At 35.5% G+C, this 7,892-nt stretch overlaps 1 long non-coding RNA gene across 1 annotated transcript; it reads right to left on the bottom strand.

Annotated features, from left to right (window-relative positions):
- Positions 1-4,554: 4,554 nt before the first annotated feature.
- Positions 4,555-7,679, bottom strand: LOC139734122 (uncharacterized). Its single transcript, XR_011711136.1, has 3 exons — positions 7,486-7,679; positions 5,062-5,139; positions 4,555-4,679 (listed from the first exon to the last, which is right to left on the bottom strand). It is a non-coding gene; the product is annotated as an uncharacterized lncRNA (long non-coding RNA).
- Between the last annotated feature and the right edge of the window lie 213 nt (positions 7,680-7,892).

Consider the following 7,892-nt stretch of genomic DNA (forward strand, 5'->3'; position numbering starts at 1 on the left):
AGATCAAATTAAAAAAGATACCACGATCCCCCTTGCATATCGAAATCTTTGTTGAGGTCTATCAATAGGAAAAATAAGCTCTTTTATATATTCAAGTCTCAAAAAACTGATGCTGCTAAAAGCAAATATACTAGTTATCGTAATGTTCTTACTTCTGTGTTGCGTGAGACAAAAAAGAAATATTTTTCTTCACTGTTTCTTCTCCATGAGAAGGACATTTAATCCACGTGGAAAGTTATTAATGATGTTCTTCAGAAGAAACGAAATGAATCGGATATCCATAAAATTCGTTTAAATTACATTGAGTTAAGAGATGATAATGAAATCTCTGAAGCGTTTAACTCATACTTTGTGAATGTTGGATCTAATTTAGCTGATGCTATTCCGGAAACGGATATGCAGTTTTCTACGTATTTAGGTCATCGCAATAATCAGTCTTTGTTTTTTATGCCTGTAGAATCTGAAATGGTTGACATTGTAAATAATCTTAAAGCCCCCCCCCCCCCCAAAAAAAAGCACTGGTTATGATGGAATTTCTAATCATCTTCTGAAACATTTTGTACATGAGATTGTTGTGCCTCTCACCTATTATACTCAATTTGTCATTACTGAACGGTGTAGTGCCTACTAGGATGAAAATCATTAAAGTTATCCCGATATATGAAAAAGGCCGAGAGGACGAACTGGGAAATTATCGATCAATATCGTTATTAACTTCTTTTTCTGAATTACTTGAAAAGATTGTGTACACACGTGTATTCCGATTCCTAAACGACTGTAATGTAATAGATGATAATCAATTTGGATTTCGTAAAAAGCATTCCACAATTCATGCTATTTTACTAATGATAGAGGAAATTATTAAAGAAATCGATGCCAAGTGTCACACAGTAGGTATCTTTCTTGACTACTCCAAGGCCTTTGACACAATCAACCATGAAATATTATTATACAAATTACAACACTATGGGATTCGTGGAAGGGCCTTGGAGTTGTTTAGAAGTTACCTTACTGGAAGAACTCAATTTGTTAGTTTTTAATGGCCATGTGTCCAGCTCACAGCCTATAACTTGTGGGGTACTGCAAGGATCCCTTTTAGGTCCTTTATTGTTTATCCTTTATATGAATGACTTTCGCAGTTCGTCCTCTCTGTTTTATTTTCTACTTTTTGCCGATGACACCAGCATTTTTTATTCAAATCGAAACCCTAATGTTTTACTGAATACCATTAATACTGAATTAAAATCAGTATCTAAGTGGATTCAGGCTAATAAATTGTCACTGAATTTGACCAAGATAAAATTTATGGTCTTTAGCAATATAATCAATATTTTACCGGGCAAGTTGGTCTTAAACGACGTGGAATTGAACCAGGTGGAATATATAAAATTCCTTGGTCTTTATATTGATTGTAAGTTGACATGGAAAGTTCATGTTGATTCTTTGCGAAAATTACTATAAAAAATGTAGGTATTATGTATATCAAAGTTAAAACAGTATGTTCCTAAACATGTTCTACATTCATTGTACTCTACTCTTTTTTTGGCTTATATAGGTTATGGAATCCTGGCATGGAGAAACTGCTGTACAACTAGACTCAATTCTTTATTATTGATACAGAAAAGAGCTATACGGATAATTAACTTCGCCACATTTCTGGAGCACACTAATGTCTTATTCTTTTCCAGTAGAACACTTAATATCCAGGATTTATATCATTTCAATATCGGGTCATTTATGTATCAATTAAACTCAGGTGGTCTCCCTGATGTGTTTTCTTCGATGTTTGTCAAAAATACTGAAGTTCATCCTGACCCTACTAGACAAAAAGATTCTTTTCATCTTTCTCCTGTACGGACCGTATCTGCTTTAAGAACAGTAACCACTACAGGACCTAAATTTTGGAATGAGTTGGATAGAGAAATAATCCAATCTCAGTCTCTTTATTCATTTAAGCATAAACTTAAACTACTTTTTTCTGAATTCATATCTATAGCTATTCTTCAATCCACCTCGACATTCTCTGTTCATACTTCACATTACTGACATTTATATTGATTAAGTAACATGTGCCTCGCTCGTGATTTATGTATTATCTCCTGAACTTCCTTTGTACACTTGGTATCTCTGCTACACACTGCATCTGACTGACTTGTACCTCGCTCGGGTGATCACGCAACTCTCAAGAAGACTTGTGCCGCAGACATTGTTTTCTTTGTTGTTGTTTTTTTCCTTTTTTTTTTACTTTTCGACGTTTATATTGCACCAATTCACAAATTGTCATTCCTTTAATTACATATACCAACTAAGAAATAATCTCACATCCGCATCTGGGAATCTACACCCTACAAGCAATGCTTCTATGTAGATTCCTCATATTTCACATGTTTTATTGTCTTATAAGCTGTACTTGACAATCATCCATGCTTTTGTATTGTGATGTTTATGTTTTATTGTATTATGCGTTTGTTGAAATGTGGAATATGGAACAATAAAAAAAAAAGCGCACATAAAAACAATAAGCCTTTAGGTCTGCAGATGTGCTGTGGTTTTGTTTCTGCTATGATGACGTGAATTGTATGAAGTATCATCGCATCATTGTTTCGATTACAGATGAAACTGCAATTGCACATCTTCCTTGCTGTGATCTATTAAAATCATTGTTTCAGAGTGAGTAATAGAAATATTACAAGACTCTGTGAGACAAAATTATTAATGACTCTAAGATAATAACGTTGATAGGTGATTACCATACAAATGCAATTCCACATCATAGTCATCTGTATAAAGCACATTCAAACAAATATTATGAAAGAGGGTTCATCTAAGGCTGCGTTTATCAACTTTCCCCAGTTTAAACGACTTTCGAAAGCCCTTTCGATAGCCCTTTCGATAGCCCTTTCCATAGCCCTTTCGAAAGCCCTTTCCATAGCCCTTTCGAAAGCCCTGTCCACTCCCTGTACTATTAATGTGCCGCTTGTTTTCGTTGGCTGCGTTTATCAACTTTCGATAGCCCTTTCCATAGCCCTTTCCATAGCCCTTTCGAGAGCCCTTTCCAAAGCCCTGACTGCCTGTACTATTAATGTGCCGCTTGTTTTCTAAGAAGGGACGGCGAAAAGCAATTACCATCATAAAGACATATCTTCCTTTGAGAGTGAGGAGTCATGATACAATGCCACATGAATCAATTGTCTTCCTATCTGTGAGGCAGCTCCAGTTTAGCACATACTTCAAATATTTCTGAGTAGCGGTATGAGACATGGGATCAAAGGGAATGAGACTGTTGTTACTTTATTTCTCAAACCTTGTTGGTGAGAGAAACATCTCCTTGTTCCAAGCATATGCGTGCATTACACACAGCTGTATGTATACACCTGTGTACACGTACTCGTGTGCACTTTACGTGGCGCGCGTCTTTTCAGAAACTGGAAACGCATGGTTGCGCAACCGCAGTATAGGGCGACCTAAAGGGCTTTCAAAACAGCTTTGCGTTTATCAACTTCGAAAGGCTTTTACAAACAGGTTTCTGATAACCTGTTTAGGAAACCTGTTTGGATCGTCACAAATTTCGGGCTTTCGAAAAGGCTTTCCTAAAGGGCTTTCAAAACAGCTTTGCGTTTATCAACTCGTGAAAATTCCTTGAAAGCTGTTTGGATAACCTGTTTCTGCCGAGAAAGGAGAGTTGATAAACGCACCCTTTCGTAAAAGGCTTTCCTAAAGGGCTATCAAAACAGCTTTGCGTTTATCAACTCGTAAAAATTCCTTGAAAGCTGTTTGGTTAACCTGTTTCTGCCGAGAAAAGGAGTTGATAAACGCACCCTAAATCCTACGTAATTGCAAAATAAGGAAATTATTATTAACGTTTGTTACATTGGAAGAGGCATTATAACTTCACGTTAAATAACTCCGCTGAATACTGCATCAGACACTCGTTTGCGTGTATATATTCATGCAATTGAAGTAGATCTTCCATTTTTTTGGGGTCAAAATGGTAATGTTTCAGAGTTAGAAAAATAATGTTGATTCATCACGAATTGAATTCATTCATACAATAAGTTGCTTCATTCAAATTATTCATTAAAAAACCCGCATCATAACAAGCCTGCTATTTGGTGTAACAGAAGAAAAGTTTGGCAATGCATTTAGTGCAATTAAAACAATGAATTTGATGCCTTCCTATTAGGACTGACGGACCGTTCTGGTCACTTGGTATGCACAAGTTCATTGTGTGTTTGAACATGCATTCCAAAGATTATTACGTCGGGCAAAATTACGCATATTTCTTTGAAAATGAGTGTACTGCCTGACCACCTGACAAAAAAAAAGAAGAGAAGTCATTGTATTACATGGGCTAATTCAAGCTGATGGGAGATTTTTTGCACAACACTCACCATTAAATGCTTTATATAAGTCATTTCTGATGTAAGTTTCGGGCAAATTTGGACATGACCATTCGTGACGATAAGTTTTAGAAGAAGATATGACAGCAAATGTCTCTGATGGAACACACACGCATGCGCCTTGATGGATTACGGCTATAACATCAGCGACCTGTCCTTGTTGTCGGCATGTGGAGACGCATTCTATTTCGGTCTCCACGGTTCGATTTGGCAAACCCCAAAGAAGACTGTAGTTTTGCAAGGCGGGTGATTTCACGTAGCATCCAAGAAAACCTGGTTCTGCGATAAGAAATAGATAAATACTCCATGATACACCCCCTGAATATGAATCATGCTTTCGCCATGTTGATGAATGACTATGACTATATGACGCTATTATTTCCTCCATCAGATTGTTTATTCAAACTGGCCTTTTCACTGCATTCATTCGAGAGCCTAAACATGCTAACCAGCACACATACGTACCAGTGTAATCTCTTAAACAATCTTTTTGATTTCATAACTGACACCGATCTTATGAAGACTGGTGTATGATTTGCATTGTGTCCACAAACATCAACTGATTTTCATGTGAAAATGTTCCTAGTTCTACGAGAAAGTTAATGGTCTCTTAATTCATCTTCCCAAAAGGCAGCATGGGTACGACCACTTGTTTCCTTACCTTGGCACTTTAGCTTCACTGTTGTACCAGAATTACATTCGGCATTTGTCCAAGAACAGCTCATCATACTTCGCGAATCTGTGATACGAAAATTCAAATGCATCTCGATGAATTCTATCAATCATCAAGAATGAACATTATACTAGATATTGAATTGATTAAGCTCAAACTGCTTTTCCCATGGTAACAATGGGCAATACTATTCCCGACTTTCATGATATGTGAAGTGCATTACGATAGCATCAGCAGAAGCACCATAGTAGGAAGTCTAAACATCCTAGAATGCAATTATTGTACAGTTGATATTCCGGTGTCAAAAACAGAAAAATTTGACTTTTTATGATATTGATGTGACATCTATCAATTTTCAAAATCAGTATTGAACAATTAAAAGAAAATCCAAATTAGCGAGATTAATAGACTGTACTGGAACAGGGACCATTTTCTTTCCGAAGATACTATGGCTCCTGAATAGATGTGACGTGCTGCTGAAAATATTTTTAAACGAGACAGCCCATTCACAAAGCAGTTCATAGATATCTTACTATAATGCCGCGATTTGAATGGACGTAAATCAGACCATGTCAGTACATTGTCACTTTCGAAAAACTAATTACAAGAGGCATTTGAAATGTGTTATGTCAGACTATGAGAGGTGTTTTTTTTTTAAATCTAGTGACAGTTGTTCAAACATATCATTCTTTATAGTTTTGCATTGCTATTCTTATTTCCTTAATTCTGATTTATGGCAAAAATATGAAATGTATCTCGGCAAAATGTTGTGCCACATTCGTGTAATATCATGATGATCAACTGATAATGTACTCACAAAGTTTAGTATCGAAAATTAGTCTTGAAACAGGAAAGAAAATTGAGAGGACTCAGGAATCAATACGAAGTCATTTTTATTTATAAACATTAAATGTCCACCATACAATTTGTATCTGTTTACAAAGTAACAAGAGAAGTTTTGTCATCGAAACTGCAAGAACATTAAAAAAAAAATTATATCACTAGTCTATTGGAGAGTTTGTAGACTTTGATAGCCTGTCATTTTAGTGGACATAAATAGACTTCCTATACATCATAAACTTAAATTTTAGTTTGATTTGAACAATAAGCGTAAAAAAAGCCTCCTCATTTATCATTTACGCTGGAATGTTGAGGTGAATTCAAAGTTGAATAAGGAAAAAATCCCAAATAGTGAGATGACTATAATAAAGTCAGCTCACTATTTTGGGATTTTTTTCCTTATTCAACTTTAAATTTACCTCATTACATTACATTACATAATATTACGTATTTACACAAGGAATAAAGAAATCAGGTTCCATTATTGATTTCAATAGATGTCTTTATACTTTTATATGACCTCGTGTTTTTCATCATATTTTTCATTCCATTTTATACTTCTACCTCAAGAAACGCAAATAAGCCTCCCATCAATGCCTTGCATCGATTTACTGAATAAAAAAAAATATCTGTGACATTTTCTTTCGTAATGTATAGGCCTACTGCCTGGTGAGAGAAACAAGGTGATGACCTATATGTGTTGCTTTTCCCTTCAATCACTTTCAGGCCTCGCATATTCCAGCGTACATGGCAAGGGAAAATAAAAGTCTCTCCAGCGTGCAATCAGCTAAATTTCTTTTTTCGTATACAATTTTAGAAAGGACGATACATTTTGCCAAGTTTAAAAGATGTTGTGTGTATGCGTGTCCGATATCGCTAGTTATCAGAGTGGAACAATGAACATACATGAAGAAAATAAAGATTTTCCATACGTGGATGTAAAACAGGCAACATTCATCATTAGCTTACCAATTGCATATTTTTTAACTTCATTTAGATTGTATGACATGTGCATGACTGTAGTCACTAATCCATGTTATATAGTTAGATGCGTGCACGACAGATTTTTAGAGCTATGGGCGGGATAGGGAGCTATATGATTATACGGCAATTTCTGCCAGTAAGAACGCACTATACAATATATATTATCTGTTTTTGTCATGTTATTGTTGAATTACTATTGATAACGGGAAGTCGCAAAATTATGGCTTGTTTGTTTGTTTTTTCTGTTTTAAAATGAACATGAATATTATTTTCTACTTTTATTTTGATAGTTTTTTATGGGTACAGAAACAGGATATCCTTTCCGAATCTATGAATAGTGAAATTGAATTGGTGATAACCAAATAATTATGTTCAAGGCATTATTTGCTGTTGTCGATTGAAGCATACTAGTACAAAAGAAACAGAAACAAACGCCAAATGTTTTCTCTACATTTACAAAGAAGCGGTGATTATAAGTTTAGAATAAGGTATTAAAGGGTATTCTCTCCTTTTTTTAAAACGAAACAATATTCATATTTTGCATTGCACTCAGTTAAAACTACAGGTACTGTAAAATGGGTCACTTACATGGCGGACAATCTTCGACCTTTATCCAGTTTGTTGCATTAAGATGAGAAGGTACAACTGAGGCAGAAAAGGTATGAAATGCTGGGAATCCGAGCTCTCCACAGATGGAATGTGCCATGCGGTCAGTGAAGCCGTCTCTGCAAACAAAGTTGTCCGTAGCTGATCTCAAAACTACAAAACCGCCGAGAGGAGATTGTCCCCCAATTAGTTTCATGGCCGGTTCACCTTGTTTTAAAATAAACATAATATAGAATAAAATTTGATTTTAACATAGGAAGCTGAGTCTAACATAGACTCATGGACAAATTCAGTGTAAGGCAATAGCATCCAATATAATTTCTATGTTCTAGATATGTTCATGAAGAAAAGAAAGATACATAAGTACACTCCTTTTAAACGATGGAACT

The sequence above is a fragment of the Diadema antillarum genome, unplaced genomic scaffold, assembly GCF_040938485.1.
Source record: "Diadema antillarum isolate AM-2024a unplaced genomic scaffold, OU_Dant_1.0 seq00000512_RagTag, whole genome shotgun sequence".
Lineage (NCBI taxonomy): Eukaryota > Metazoa > Echinodermata > Echinoidea > Diadematoida > Diadematidae > Diadema > Diadema antillarum.